Source organism: Meles meles, chromosome 2 (assembly GCF_922984935.1).
Source record: "Meles meles chromosome 2, mMelMel3.1 paternal haplotype, whole genome shotgun sequence".
NCBI lineage: Eukaryota > Metazoa > Chordata > Mammalia > Carnivora > Mustelidae > Meles > Meles meles.
This window is the reverse complement of record NC_060067.1, coordinates 157,088,401-157,105,041: the sequence shown is the minus strand read 5'-3', so window position 1 is coordinate 157,105,041 and position 16,641 is coordinate 157,088,401. Positions and strand designations below refer to the sequence as shown.

Below are 16,641 nucleotides of genomic sequence, written 5' to 3'. Positions count from 1 at the left end.
CGAAGATTAGTTGACCATAGAGTTGAGGGTCGATTTCTGGGCTCTCTATTCTGTTCCACTGATCTATGTGTCTGTTTTTGTGCCAGTACCATTCTGTCTTGATGACGACAGCTTTGTAATAGAGCTTGAAGTCTGGAATTGTGATTCCACCCACTTTGGCTTTCTTTTTCAATATTCCTTTGGCTATTCGAGGTCTTTTCTGGTTCCATATAAATTTGAGGATTATTTGTTCCATTTCTTTGAAAAAGATGGATGGTATTTTGATAGGGATTGCATTAAATGTGTAGATTGCTTTAGGTAGCATGGACATTTTCACAATATTTGTTCTTCCAATCCAGGAGCATGGAACATTTTTCCATTTCTTTGTGTCTTCCTCAATTTCTTTCATTAGTACTTTATAATTTTCTGCGTATAGATTCTTAGCCTCTTTGGTTAGGTTTATTCCTAGGTATCTTATAGATTTGGGTGCAATTGTAAATGGGATTGACTCCTTAATTTCTCTTTCTTCTGTCTTGTTGTTGGTGTACAGAAATGCAACTGATTTCTGTGCATTGATTTTATATCCTGACACTTTACTGAATTCCTGTACAAGTTCTAGCAGTGTTGGAGTGGAGTCTTTTGGGTTTTCCACATATAGTATCATATCATCTGTGAAGAGTGATAGTTTGACTTCTTCTTTGCCAATTTGGATGCCTTTAATTTCCTTTTGTTGTCTGATTGCTGAGACTAGGACTTCTAGTACTATGTTGAATAGCAGTGGTGATAATGGACATCCCTGCCGTGTTCCTGACCTTAGCAGAAAAGCTTTCAGTTTTTCTCCATTGAGAATGATATTTGCGGTGGGTTTTTCATAGATGGCTTTGATAATATTGAGGTATGTGCCCTCTATCCCTACACTTTGAAGAGTTTTGATCAGGAAGGGATGCTGTACTTTGTCAAATGCTTTTTCAGCATCTATTGAGAGTATCATATGGTTCTTGTTCTTTCTTTTATTAATGTGTTCTATCACATTGATTGATTTGCGGATGTTGAACCAACCCTGCAGCCCTGGAATAAATCCCACTTGATCGTGGTGAATAATCCTTTTAATGTACTGTTGAATCCTATTGGCTAGTATTTTGGCGAGAAATTTTGCATCTGTGTTCATCAAGGATATTGGTCTGTAGTTCTCTTTTTTGGTGGGATCCTTGTCTGGTTTTGGGATCAAGGTGATGCTGGCCTCATAAAATGAGTTTGGAAGTTTCCTTCCATTTCTACTTTTTGGAACAGTTTCAGGAGAATAGGAATTAGTTCTTCTTTAAATGTTTGGTAGAATTCCCCTGGGAAGCCGTCTGGCCCTGGGCTTTTGTTTGTTTGGAGATTTTTGATGACTGTTTCAATCTCCTTACTGGTTATGGGCCTGTTCAGGTTTTCTATTTCTTCCTGGTTCAGTTGTGGTAGTTTATATGTCTCTAGGAATGCATCCATTTCTTCCAGATTGTCAAATTTGTTGGTGTAGAGTTGCTCATAGTATGTTCTTATAATTGTCTGTATTTCTTTGGTGTTAGTCGTGATCTCTCCTCTTTCATTCATGATTTTATTGATTTGGGTCCTTTCTCTTTTCTTTTTGATGAGTCTGGCCAGGGGTTTATCAATCTTATTGATTCTTTCAAAGAACCAGCTCCTAGTTTCATTGATTTTTTCTATTGTTTTTTTGGTTTCTATTTCATTGATTTCTGCTCTGATTATTATGATTTCTCTTCTCCTGCTGGGCTTAGGGTTTCTTTCTTGTTCTTTCTCCAGCTCCTTTAGGTGTAGGGTTAGGTTGTGTACTTGAGACCTTTCTTGTTTCTTGAGAAAGTCTTGTACCACTATATATTTTCCTCGCAGGACTGCCTTTGCTGTGTCCCACAGATTTTGAACTGTTGTGTTTTCATTTTCATTTGTTTCGATGAATTTTTTCAATTATTCTTTAATTTCCTGGTTGACCCATTCATTCTTTAGAAGGATGCTGTTTAGTCTCCATGTATTTGGGTTCTTTCCAGCTTTCCTCTTGTGATTGAGTTCTAGCTTCAGAGCATTATGATCTGAAAATATGCAGGGAATGATCCTAATCTTTTGAGACCGGTTGAGACCTGATTTGTGACCCAGGATGTGATCTATTCTGGAGAAGGTTCCATGTGCACTAGAGAAGAATGTGTATTCTGTTGCTTTGGGATGAAATGTTCTGAATATATCTGTGATGTCCATCTGGTCCAGTGTGTCATTTAAGGCCTTTATTTCTTTGTTGACCTTTTGCTTGGATGATCTGTCCATTTCAGTGAGGAGAGTGTTAAAGTCCCCTACTAGTATTGTATTATTATTGATGTGTTTCTTTGATTTTGTTATTAATTGGTTTATATAGTTGGCTGCTCCCACATTAGGGGCATAGATATTTAAAATTGTTAGCTCTTCTTGTTGGACAGACCCTTTGAGTAGGATATAGTGTCCTTCCTCATCTCTTATTATAGTCTTTGGCTTAAAATCTAATTGATCTGATATAAGGATTGCCACCCCAGCTTTCTTCTGATGCCCATTAGCATGGTAAATTGTTTTCCACCCCCTCACTTTAAACCTGAAGGTGTCTTCGTGTCTAAAATGAGTTTCTTGTAGGCAACATACTGATGGATTTTGGTTTTTTATCCTTTCTGATACCCTGTGTCTTTTGATTGGGGCATTTAGCCCATTAACATTCAGGGTAACTATTGAGAGATACGAATTTAGTGCCATTATTAGCCTGTAAGGTGACTGTTACTGTATATTGTCTCTGTACCTTTCTGATCTACTACTTTTAGGCTCTCTCTTTGCTTAGAGGACCCCTTTCAATATTTCCTGTAGAGTTGGTTTGGTGTTTGCAAATTCTTTCAGGTTTGTTTGTCCTGGAAGCTTTTGATCTCTCCTTCTATTTTCAATGATAGCCTAGCTGGATAGAGTATTCTTGGCTGCATGTTTCTCTCATTTAGTGCTCTGAATATATCATGCCAGCTCTTTCTGGGCTGCCAGGTCTCTGTGGATAAGTCTGCTGCCAATCTAATATTTTTACCATTGTATGTTATAGACTTCTTTTCCCGGGCTGCTTTCAGGATTTTCTCTTTGTCACTAAGACTTGTAAATTTTACTATTAGGTGACGGGGTGTGGACCTATTCTTGTTGACTTTGAGGGGGGTTCTCTGCATCTCCTGGATTTTGATGCTTGTTCCCTTTGCCATATTAGGGAAATTCTCTCCAATAATTCTCTCCAATAGACCTTCTGCTCCCCTCTCTGTTTCTTCTTCTTCTGGAATCCCAATTATTCTAATGTTGTTTCGTCTTATGGTGTCACTTATTTCTCGAATTCTCCCCTCGTGGTCCAATAGCTGTTTGTCCCTCTTTTGCTCGGCTTCTTTATTCTCTGTCATTTGGTCTTCTATATCACTAATTCTTTCTTCTGCCTCATTGATCCTAGCAGTGAGAGTCTCCATTTTTAATTGCACCTCATTAATAGCTTTTTTGATTTCAACTTGGTTAGATTTTAGTTCTTTAATTTCTCCAGAAAGGGCTTTAATATCTCCAGAGAGGGTTTCTCTAATACCTTCCATGCCTTTTTTGAGCCCGGCTAGAACGTTCAGAATCGTCATTCTGAACTCTTGATCTGACATATTACCAATGTCAGTGTTGATTAGGTCCCTAGCCTTTGGTACTGTCTCTTGTTCTTTTGTTTGCGTTGATTTTTTCCGCCTTGTCATTTTGTCCATATAAGAGGATATGAAGGATCCAATAAAATACTAAAAGGGTGGCAAAGACCCCAGAAAAATGCACTGTACCAAATCAGAAGAGACCCCAAATTGTGGTGGGGAGAAAGGGGATAAAAAGAGGTTCAGAAAAAAAAAGAAAAAAATTTAAAAAATAAAACAAATAAAGAAAAAATATAAAAAAGAAAGAAAATATATATATATTTAGATAAACTAGTCAAAAAACGTTAAAAAAGAAAAGGGTAAAAGTTTTTAAAAATTTAGCAGAAGAAGAAAAAAGAAAAAAAAAGAAAAAAATTGAAAAAAGAAAAAAAATTGAATTAGCCACAAGACTAAAGAATCATGGGGAGAAAGCCATTTGTTCCGTGCTTTGCTTTCTCCTCCTCTGGAATTACGCTGCTGTCTTAGGAATTGAACCTGCTTTCCTTGATAGATGAACTTGGTCCCAGCCCGTGACCAGTTCAAGGTAACCCTGAGCTGAGAGTTCAGTCCTCAGCTCTGTCTCTGTAGCCGGCTTCTCTGTTCTAATACCTGCGAGCTCTGCGACACTCCGACACCCCCGATCCGTCTGTGACCCTGCAGGACCTGGGGCCACGCTTACCCCGCGTGTACTTCACCCTGGTTTAGCCTCTGGAGCAATGTCCCTCAGTGGAACAGACTTTTAAAAGTCCTGATTTTGTGCTCCGTTCCTCCGCCGCTTGCCGGGAGCCGGCCCCTCCCCCCGCGGTCTATCTTCCCATCGTTTTAGATTCACTTCTCTGCCAGTCCTACCTTTCAGAAAGTGGTTGATTTTCTGTTTCTAGAATTGCTGTTCTTCTTCTCTTTGATCTCCCATTGGATTTGTAGGTGTTTGCAGTGTTTAGATAAGCTATCGAGCTGATCTCCTGCTACCTGATGTAGTCTCAGCCTGCTACTTCTCCACCATCTTGACTCCTCCCCGGTATTTTCCTTGCTTTGTAAATATTGATAGCATCATTCTGTGTAGTGTTTAGGGAAATAAAGAATAATTATAAAAAATAAAATTATTAATTCCTGTGATATGTTCATTCATTTTTTTATTTATTTTTTATTTTTTTACTAACATATAATGTATTATTAGCCCCAGGGGTACAGGTCTATAAATCATCAGGTTTAAACACTTCACAGCACTCACCACAGGACATACCTTCTCTAATATCCATAATCACTCATTTTTTAAGTTAAAAGACATCTATTACTTATTTAACCTTTTAGCCCCCAATATTGGAATTATCTTCATAATATCATGTTTTTTGTCTGTGTAATACTCACTTAAAACACAGAGACATTTTACCTAAGATACTCTTAAATGTTTCTCTAAATAAATTATGTACATTGTATATTTTCTTTTGAATTGATTTTGTCTATCAATTACATAAATTTGCTTCCAGGCAAAGTATTTAATCATATTTTCATTACAAAAGATTTTTACCAGTCAGATTAGTATAGTTGTTTTCCAGTTAGTAATTCATTGTTCCCTTCTCTTCTCTTCTGTTCTTTTTCTTTTCAGAGAGAGAGAGAGAGAGCACACATGGAGAGTGAGGGGTAGGACAGGGGAGAGGGAGAGAGAGAATCTTAAGCAGGCTCTATACCCTGCATTGAGCTAGACTTCAGGCTGGATCCCATGACCCTGATATCAAGACCTGAACCGAAATCAAGAGTTGGACACTTAATGGACTGAGCCATCCAGGCACCCCTATTTATCCTTTTTTTTTTTTTTTTTTTGTCTTAGAAGGTTCATATATGCTTAGCTTCCTCAAAAGTATTAATCAATATATGAATTGAAAAGTACTATAATATAAATACTCATATGAACCCCAAACTCTTAAATGCCATGTTTTGCATATGCTACATGATCTGTTTGGGGGATAATGAGATTCATTAAATTTATGTATAATTTTGTGCTCTTATTTGTCTGAAACTACACTGATTTCTTTTTTGGTAAGCACAGAAGTTAGGTTGTAGCTGGGGATTGCTGATTTTTTTTTCTTTTAGTCACCATACTGTACAATACATCCACAGGACTTACTTGTAAGTGGAAGTTTGTACCTTTTGACCACCTTTACACATTTTGCCCATCCTCCAACACGAAGTCCCCACAACCACCAATCTGTTCTCTGTATCTGAGTTCTGTTTTGTTTGTTTGTTTTTAGTTTCCTAAAAGGGTCGTACAGATTTGTCTTTCTCTGTCTGACTTATTTCACTTAGTATAATGCCCTCAAAATCCATTCACGTTAGAACTGGCAGGATTTCCTTCTATTTTTACGATATTCCTGTATTTCTAATTCTATTATATATAGAATTATTCTATTTATAAACGTTTCATATTTTTTACATGCCCATCTATCAATGGTCATTTAGGTCGTTTACACAACTTGAATATAGTAAATAGTCCTGCTATGAACATGGCGGGGGTGGAGATCTCTTTTTGATAGTGTTTTCATTTCCTTTGAATAAGTACCCAGAAGTGGAATTGCTGGGACATATGATAGTTCTATTTTTTATTTTTTAAGGAACCTCCATACTGTTTTCCATAGTGGCAGCACCACTTTTCTTTCCCATCAATAGTGCAGCACAAGTATTCCCTCTCTTCCACATTTTTGCCAACAGTTGTTATTTCTTGTCTTTTTAAAGGTAGTCATTTAACAGGTGTGACTTATTTGGTTCTGATTTGCATTTCCCTGATGATGAGTCGTGGTGAGCAACTTTTAATTTACTGGGGGTTACTTTTTACTTGAAAACAGGAAGAGTTGCAGCTTTAATAATTGTCACAGATTTTTTATTTTGAAAAAATAAAAAATTCTTAACTTTTTAATTGAAAAATTTAATTGCAACACTGCCACTCATCTACCCACTCAATAGATTTAGATGTCCCTCCTCTATACTGTATACTTATATCAACTTTAGAATTGTCATAAGTATTTCAAAGTTTTATTTACACACTTGTTTCTTCAACTATACCAGGAAGACCTTTAAATATATCTTACATCACAATCTTAAAACTTACTAAAGTACCTGACACAGAATATAAGCTAGAGGTCCATTTAGAATGAATGAATAAATCAAATAAGTCAAATCTATATATTTTAATAACAATTGATGAAACTTTTATTTTTTGGTAAGTTGGAATTTTTATCCAGGGAGATTGACTTGCCTTCATTTAATAGTGACAGACCTGATGAATAGCCTATTTTCATACCAAAAGTAATTTTTTTTAATATTTTATTCATTTGACAGAGAGAAATCACAATTAGGCAGAGAGGCAGACAGAGAGAGGAGGAAGCAGGCTCCCCACTGAGCAGAGAGCCCGATGTGGAACTTGATCCCAAGACCCTGAGATCATGACCTGAGCCAAAGGCAGAGGCTTTAACCCACTGAGCCACCCTGGCGCCCCCCAAAAGTAATTTTTTATATTAAATAGATACCAACAAAAGAGGTGTTTCTGAATTACGTACCCCAAAATAAATGAAACAGCTTTAATGCCATGTATGCAAACAAATGTTTCATAGAAGCAGTTTCAAATCTTTGGTCACAAAGGTTAGAATACTACTTGTTTGCATTTTCATTAGTCTTTTTTTTGGATGTTTTTGAAATTTTGACTATCTGGTGTATTTAATATGCATTTTCCCTTTCTTCTGCCCTGAAGGAAAAATGTTAGAAGTGTAAATATTTTAAAAGTATGAATTCTTTAACACCTTATAGATTTTTTTGTCCTAGAAGTATCATTTAATATGCAGAAGAAATTTATTTGCTAAGACCAAAGAATTTTAAGAAAACTTCAAGAGCAAAACAATATTTTTGACATTGGCTATAACTGGCCTGAATTCAGGTACCAATGCTGGTTTACAATTCCATTGTATTATCTGAAAAGTTTGTGACTCCATTACTATTTGATTTTATGCACTTATAAAACAACATTTTAATGTTTGAAGATATTTACATTTTATTATTTTTTTTAAATAAGTTTACTGAGATATAATTTACATTTGCACCATAAAAATTCAACTTTAAAAATGTACATTTATGGGCGCCTGGGTGGCTCAGTGGATTAAAGCCTCTGCCTTTGGCTCAGGTCATGATCCCTGAGTCCTGGAATTGAGCCCTCATGGCTCTCTGCTCATCAGGGAGCCTGCTTCCCCTGCTCTCTCTGCCTGCCTCTCTGCCTACTTCTGTCAAATAAATAAATAAAATCTTAAAAAAACAATTAAAAAATTAAAAAAATAAGAATGTACATTTCAGTAGTTTTTAAGTATATTCATATAACTATGCAACCATTATCTGTATCTGATTTTAGATACATAAACAATATCTGATTTTAGAAAATTTTAATTATGAAAGAAAAATCCATTAACAGTCATGTTTTGCTTCCCCCTGTCACCAGCCCCTGGGAACTACTAATTTACTTTCTGTCTCCATCAACTACCTAATTCTAAATATTTCATATAAACGGGATCATACAACATGTGGGCTTGTGTGACTATTTCCTTCATTAATATGTTTTTCAGATTTGTTGTCATACATTGATCTTGATACCTTAAATTAGTTTAATGTCTAGTAAACATAAGCACTTACAGTTCTTTTTTTTTTTTTAATTCAACAGACTTTATTTTTTAGAGTTGCTTTTAGGTTCACAGCAAAATGGAGCAGAGGTACAAAGACCTCCCATATGCCCCAGCCCTATATATGCACTGCCTCCCCCATCATCAACATCTTCAGTTCTTAACATTTGTTACAATTGATGAGCCTACATTTGAACACTGCTATCACCTGATATCCATAGTTCACATTAGGGTTCACCCTTGGTGTTTACATTCTATGGTTTAGACAAATGTAAGGGGCATGTATCCCCTATTACAGGATCATACAGAATACTTTTGCTGTCCTAAAAATATTCTGCTTTCTACTCATTCAACCCTATCTCCCCAACTAACCCATGACAACTGCTGTTCTTTTTACTACCTCCAGAGTTTTGCCTTTTCTAGAATATCAAATGGTTAGAATCATGCAGTCTGTAGCCTTTTCAGATTGGTCTTTTTCACTTAGTAATATAGATTTAAGATTCCTTCATGCTTAATAGCACATTTCTTTTTATCACTGAATAATATTCCATTCTCTGAATGTACATAGTTTATTTACCCCTTTACCTACTATTTCAGTTTCATTGATCTCTTCTCCAACTTTTATTATTGCTTTTGTTTTGCTTGCTTGAGGTTCAATTTATTCTTCCTTCACAAAGTGAAAGCTTAGATAATTAATTTTAGATCTTGCTTCTTTTCTAATAAATTCACTCAATGCTGTAATTTTCCTTATAAGTACTACCTTTTTGCTTGATCCCACAAATTTTAATAAATTGTGTTACTAAGTTCAAAATATTTTAATTTTGTCTTGAAATTTCTTCTTCGACACATGTGCTAAATTTAGGAGTATATTGTTTTTCTCTAAGCATTTCGGAAACTGACAGCTATCTTTTTGCTACTGGTTTCTAGTTTAATTCCCTTGGGATATGAGAGCAGACATTGCATAATTTCTATAATTTTAAATTTGTTAAAATGTGTTTTATGGCCCAGAGTGTGTTCTATCTTGGGGATTGCTTCCTGTGAACTTGAGAAGAATGTGTATTCTGCTGGTGTTAGATCAACTCGTCTACAGATGTACATTATACCCAGTTGATCCATGATGGTGTTGAGTTCAGTTATGCCTTACTGACTTTCTTCCTGCTGAATCCATTTCTGATAGACGTGTGTTGAAGTCTTCAATTCAGTAATATTGGATTGTGCTGCAATAACAGAACAACAGTAAATAGGCCTTTAGTAAGGTGGTGGTAGAGTGTTGGTGGGGGGGTCTATGATTAAGTCTCAGTCTTTTAATGAGAGTGTACTTCTGAACTTTGAGCTTCACAAGTGCTTCCTGTTTTTTGTTTTTTGGGTTTTTTGTTTTGTTTTGTTTTTTAACCCTTTATGTGGTATAGGATGACTGGAATGGACCAGAATTGGAGATTTCTCTTCCCTCAGGTCATTTTTAAAATATATTTATTTATTTAAGTAACTTCTAACACAGCATGAGGCTTGAAACTCACTACCCTGAGATCAAGAGTCACAGACTCTTCTGACTGAGCCAACCAGACATGCTCTCCCTCAGGTCACTGAAACTCTAATAAAAAACAGCAGCTTATGTGAGATTAAGAGTCATTTATGGTTTGTCTCCCTCCCAATCCCATCTTGTTTCATTTATTCTTCTCCTATCCCCCTAACCCCCCATGTTGCTTCTCCATGTCCTCATATCAGGGAGATCATATGATAGTTGTCTTTCTCCGATTGACAACCTGAGGGTTTTGAAGGGTCAGGGGTGGGAGGTTGGGGGAACAGGTGGTGGGTAATGGGGAGGGCACGTTTTGCATGGAGCACTGGGTGTTGTGCAAAAACAATGAATACTGTTACGCTGAAAAAATAAATAAAATGGAAAAAAATTAAAAAAACAAACAAACAGCAGCTTAGGCTTTGCTTAAATAGTTTCTCCTGGGGCAGACATTATTAAGAAGAAGAGAATGATGTAGTATATTCCAAAATGGTTCCTTTCCCCCTCCCCTGGCAGTGAGTAGGCAGGGATTTTTCTCTGATATTCACCCAGCTAACTTGGTAGAGCTCCAGGAGGTGAAACTTGAAAAAGTATGGGTCTCCTCCTACGACTCTGAATCCCTTGAAGTTTTACCCCTCAGACTTACTCACCCAGAGCCTTCAGTAATTCATCATTTATTCAGGATTCCCTTCCCTGTGATTTCTGCTCATGGGTTTCTGCTCTAGTAAAATGCGATTCTTTGTATTTGCCTCTTGGTTTCTCCAATTTGGGGGCATTGACCTGCTTTGTGACATCACTTCTCTCTTACATATCTAAGACAAGTTACGAATTTTTCAGTTTGTTCAGCATTTTACTTATTGTTAGAATAAAGTGGCAACTTCCAAACTTCTTGCCTGCTGGACCAGAAACCTCAAGTTTCTTATAGTTTTATTTAAAAAACCTAGCCTGATCATTGATTTTTAGGGTTTTCACAGCTTTGGGGATTTCTTGGCCTTTTTAACTATTTCATATTTTGACCTACAGAGAGGACTTGAGCCCTTTAATATAGGCCTATTTAAGGCATTTAAGAAAACGGTAAGGTCTATGTACATGTATAAGTGAATACTAAGAAAAAAGTAATTAAAAGTAGAGTCTAGTCATATAAATCAAATGATAAATTAGCTTCATTTCAGTTCCTTAATATACTTAGCTCTTTCTTGCTTAAAGAATATTAATTTGGTCTTGCCTCTAAATGGAATATTCAATGCTCTGCATGGTTAACTTCTCTTATTCTTTACATTTCAGGTTAAATAAAAAGGCTTTCCTGACATATGTAGAGCAGCCACCACACCTATTATTTTCTATTCCATTACCCACTTTATTCACTTATTAGATAATGATTATTTATCTCCTTACTCATTTTCTATCTTTCCTCCCCTAAGTTAAGATCCAAGAGGTAAATATCACTTTTGACTTCCAACTTGCATTTCTCTGTGTCCTAAGACACAAAAGCAAGACAGTGAAAAATACAGGAAGAAAAACTATCACAGAGGGATCATGGTGAGGAAGAAGAGCAGCAGAGGAAGCTCCAGGGATACCCAGCAGCCAAGGGAAAATGGAAGTGCTAAAACACAAAGCCTTATCTAAAATCCAAGAGTAGTTGTCTGAATCCTTCACCCTCTTTGTTTGTTTGTTTGTTTTTGAAAGATTTACTTATTTAGTTTGGAGGGAGAGAGAGTGTGCTGGGGGGAAGGGCAGAGGGAGAAGGAGAGAGAGAATCCTAAGCAGACTCCCTCCTTGAGTGTGGACTCCAATGCAGGGCTCGATTCCATGACCATGATATCATGACCCAAGCTGAAATCAGTTGTTGGACACCTGATAACTGACAGAGCCTCCCAGATCCCTTAATCCTCCATCCTCTATGTCTACTATTATACCCCATTGGATGTTACCAATCATGTTTCTTTGCCTGTCAAAGCTATAAGATCCATCAGCATTAAACTCCAGCCCAGACATGCCTGTATCAGGATCCCAGAAGCCAATGTTGGAGCCACCAAAACTTCTGGGCAAAAAGCTGACTTCAGGATGTGTTTCTTCTAAATCAAACTATAAGCCTTCTAGCATGAAGGTGGATCATCCACTACTGGAGAACTGCGTAGAAAAACCATGGGGTTACTTAATATACAGGAATTGAAAACTACAAAGCAGCAGTAGTAGATCAAGGAAATGCTAAATGTGCAGACTCTGTGGACAATAACCATGTTGAAAATGAATCCTTTGATAGCTTTCTAAAAAAGATGAACAAAGAGAACTTGCCCCAAACCTTACCAGATTCTGAATGGGAACCAAATCCTGAATAATAGAGGAGAGGTAAGCGAAAGACTAGCTCCTATCATCAAATCAAGACCAGTTTGTCTCCTATACAGGCCTTGAGCAAAAAAAGTTCAGGGAATAGTGCTTTTCTGAAAGACAAAGCCAATAAACAATTTGTTGGAGAGACACAAATTTGGATTCCACCAGTAGAGGCATAGCAACTTCCAGAGGAACAAATTTTGCAAGACCAGGAGAAAAACTCCCAAAGATAATTCCCTCTCGCTATCTTCAGATCCTTAGTAGGACTCAAGCATCAAAGAAACCCGTGGTCAAGGACATGAAAGACATGAAGGTTAATGGAGATAAATATGAAAGACCAAATGAAACTAAGTTACAGTTACACACTATTACTGAGCAGAAAGTAGAACAAACCCTGGTGTGCTTCTGGGAGACCATAACAACAGACATCCAAACATTGAGCAAGATCAGAAATCCACTCAAACTTGTTTTAGCCCTTGGACATCATATACACTGCAAGAATCAAAAGCCATAAGCCAAAGGCCTAATTTGACAGTTGGCAGTTCTAATTTGATCATTCCAAACACCCCTAACACAACAGCAAATGGAACCAATGGGAATAAATGCAGCAGTGGCTATCAACAAAAAGCAGACTCTGGACGCCAAGTTGAAAAACGCTCTTCCCCAGAACCATGTTCTCAATGAGACAGCTCCCAAAACTAAACTGATAAGAAAACCGTAAATAGAGGTAGAGTCCCAAATGGGACTGAAACTCATCCAAATATTAAGAAGAAGATCACAGCAGAAGATTGAAGGAAACAACTGGAAGACTGGCAAAAATCTAAGGGGAAAATCTATAAATGGCCTCCGATGGAACTTAAAAAAAAGAAGAGAAATAATAAAGGTAATGGATATTTTGTTCTGGAAAAGTATGGAAAAAGAAGATGAAGAAAAGAAAGCACAACCTAACCTGTCCAATAAAATTAAGAACATTCTCACAGAATGTCTGCAGCTCATTGAAGAGGGTATACTTTCTAATGAAATAGTAACCACATTGTCCAGTATTCCTGAGGCTGAAAAATTTGCTACATTTTGGATCTGCAAAGCAAAGTTGTTGGCAAGTAAAGGTACTTTTGCTGCTATTGGGCTGTACAAAGAGGCCAGTAGAAATGGGGCAACACTGACACAAGAGCTGTGAGACGTTTCTCTTAATATTCTGCAAGACCCAAACAGAATCACTGAAGGAGTTACTTTTGACTCTTTAGCTGCTGAAACAATAGAAGAGCTGGACAGTAAGATGGAATTTGAAGTCTCATCTTTAAAAGAGACAGCAAGAACCCAGATAACCAAGGCAGAACAGGATGACCATCCTGGTATCAAGTTAGAGTCCCCTCCCCCATCCCTAGAGTAAGTGGAATGCCAGAAGTGTAAGACATGGAACTCATCATTCTTATACAGCCTTGGACGAAGACTGAGCGAGTTGTATCTTGTTATCCAGAAATGCTGCGGGTACATGATTTAGTACTGGTTTCTCTTAATAAGCTATTAGAAGTGGGAGAAACAGAGTGTTTTATATTCCATAAAAATGAGGCTTTGCCTATAACGTTAGGGTTTAAGATCCTTGAATCATAATATCTCACTGCCTTTTTTTAAAAGGTGTTTCGGAGTCCATGAAAGAAGGAATACCCTTGTCCAGGTGACCTGGAGAAAACTGTAGAATGGACAGACAGATTATGGGCTCTCAGAATTTAGTAATTCACTGGACTTACTCAAATTTAATATCCCCATGTGACTATCTTTGGTTTATTTAAGACTACAGTTTGCCACAATTTTCCAGCATACATACATTTTAAACTATTGAATATTAATTTACCCCACAGGTATGGTAAAAATTTTGACTTTATTGATCTACTTTACTCTCAATATAGTTCTTATTTGTATCAGAAGTTTGGTGCCACAGTATGGTAGACTTTCCTTCTGGCAAACACCTTATCAGAGAGGGCAAGTTCTTCTAGCCAGAAGGAGCTGTGCTTAGAAGCTAGCCTTTTTGACTAGATGCCACATGACAGACCATCTGGTCAAATCCCCTCATTTTACAGTCAATGCTAGCTGTGCCTTTGCTCAGAGATTGTAAATGACTTTTATATGCAACTTTGACTTCTGTCACAGTGCCCCCGTAGATGAGGGGCAATTCATGTCCTGCCTGGGCCAGGTCTCCTCTAATGAAACACAATTCTGAATTGGGGTAGTCATCTAGCTTTTTATATATGAATCTAATTTTATATTTATTATCCAGAAATTCTTCAAGCAAAAACAAAAGGAAGCAAGGGAGAGGGAAGGGGAGGGGACACTTGCTTCTTCACTTCAATTCTTTGCTCTGCTATAGGACACGTGGCCTGAGAAGACAGTACAAACCCCACAGATTAAGACAGGTTGCCTTTCCTTCCTTCTGGCAACTGCTCTTAGAAAGGTAAAATCAGAATCATTATGTAAATGTAATGTGTAGAAAGCTTAGCCAAAATATTTTGAATTTAAAAATTTTAGCTTTCTTATTATTGAAGTATTATCTAAAACAAAAAAAATTATAAATTTTGTTTTTTAAAAAAGACAATGAAAAACAGAGAGAGAGGGAGGACGAGAGAGAGACAGAAAAGGGACATAGATATTTTTCTATCATGTGAGGTCTTAAAGATTTGAGAACACAGATCAGAGACGACATTTGTGCTGATGGATGGAGACAAGGATGGCATATTTGGCAGCATTTCTGTCCTACTCAGTGGGGTCCTCAACATTAGCAGTCAGTAATAATTGGTGTAGACCTTAGTACCAAGGTCAGCCCCAGGGCAGATGTTTGAATCTGTGGCAGTAGCAGATGGAGTTGTGTCTCTAGTGGGCACGGATAGCATAGTTGACATTTTAAGGATAGCAATAAATGGGATATTCAGGAAGAAAAAAAAGAAAGACAAATGCTAAAAATCATGCAGTAGTCATGGAGACAACAAAGTTCTTGGAGCATTGACACTTCCAGGAACCTCTCAAAATTATCTAGGAGGAAACTGAGGAAGACTGGATTTCCTGAAGAGTAAATAAGAACATGAAGTGCCAGAGAAATTTTACTTTGTGGACTTGTTTTTTATCTTTTCTTGTTGCTAGACTAAGATGCCTAAGAAACAAAGATTTCCTTTGTTTTCTTGTGTCTTACAGTAATCTATAGCACAATGAATTTAATATAGTTAGCATGATCTACTCTTTCTCTCTACAGATAATTACTTCATCACTTGGCATTCATGCTTTACCTTTGAGGCATAGGATCCTGTGATATTGAACCATATGTCTCATCCGAGTTGTATACCATGCACCTAGGTTGTGTTAAAATTGTGTATCTTCTTAGAACACTTAGAGGCTGGCAAAACCTTAGGACAATATCAGATAAAATTACATTTTATCTTTATAAATGAACATTAAAAATCAAATGCATTGTTAAATCTTGACATTTATCCAAAAGGAAATTCAATTTGGAAATAGTTGCAGGGCATTTCTGAAATGAAACATGAGATTTGGGGGTCAAAACCAAAGACTATGTCTTCTATTTTTTCAGTCATTTTCTTTTTCCCAATGCTGCTCTAGGTAAAACAGGTGCTTATTACAGTCGTTATTGAATTCTTTCCAATTTATGATATTATGTATTTCTTATTCTTGTAAAACTGTCTGCAAGAATAGGCTTTTCTATATCTAGAAAGTAAGAAATTTATAAATCTACAAACCAGGACCTATAAAGTAATATCTCTTGCTCAAAAAGATCTCATAAATTGTATATGTAATAGATACTTAAATATTTATTCTCTTTCCTCTCAGGTACACTCACAGTAAAATATGAATCTTTCAACTTTTTCCCTTTAAAGCCTTTTGTATGATATTAAAATATAAATGATATCAAATTTTAGAGAAAATATAGTAGCATAATATTGTGAATGAGAGCACAAGGCAACATAAATATGAAAAGAAATAAGTAAATGGCAGATGTGTATAACCACATATTTTTAGGACAATAGGCAGAGCCACAATAGAAATTAAATAAATGATCATACACTTTTTCAGAGTTGGTTTAGTCTGAGGGTGGTGATGTACTGCCATTCACAGTACCAGCTGCTTCCTAAAACTCAAAGAAGTATTATGTGTTTTCTTGTCAGTCAAAAGAAAATGATGGATCTGAAGAGAAATATGGAGCACAAACTAGAAAACATGACCTGTATGCCTTGCTCCTGGAGTTGGAAGTTGGGAAAATCACATTCTTACAGTAAAAGTACTCTCTGCCTGAGATGACTTGCTTCAAGTGGAGATTTCAACATATCCAATCCTGAAACTAGTTGGGACACTGCAGATCCAGGGTCTCCTACCTCTTAATGGACCACTACTGGTAAAAGTCTACCACTTCCATGACCTGTGTTTGGAATAAATTTAGCCTAAAAATGTGTTCACATAAACCCTG

At 36.7% G+C, this 16,641-nt stretch overlaps 1 pseudogene; it reads left to right on the top strand.

Moving 5' to 3' along the window:
• The window catches only part of LOC123936923, a 30,421-nt pseudogene extending 16,637 nt beyond the window's left edge, over positions 1–13,784 (top strand).
• Positions 13,785–16,641: the final 2,857 nt, after the last annotated feature.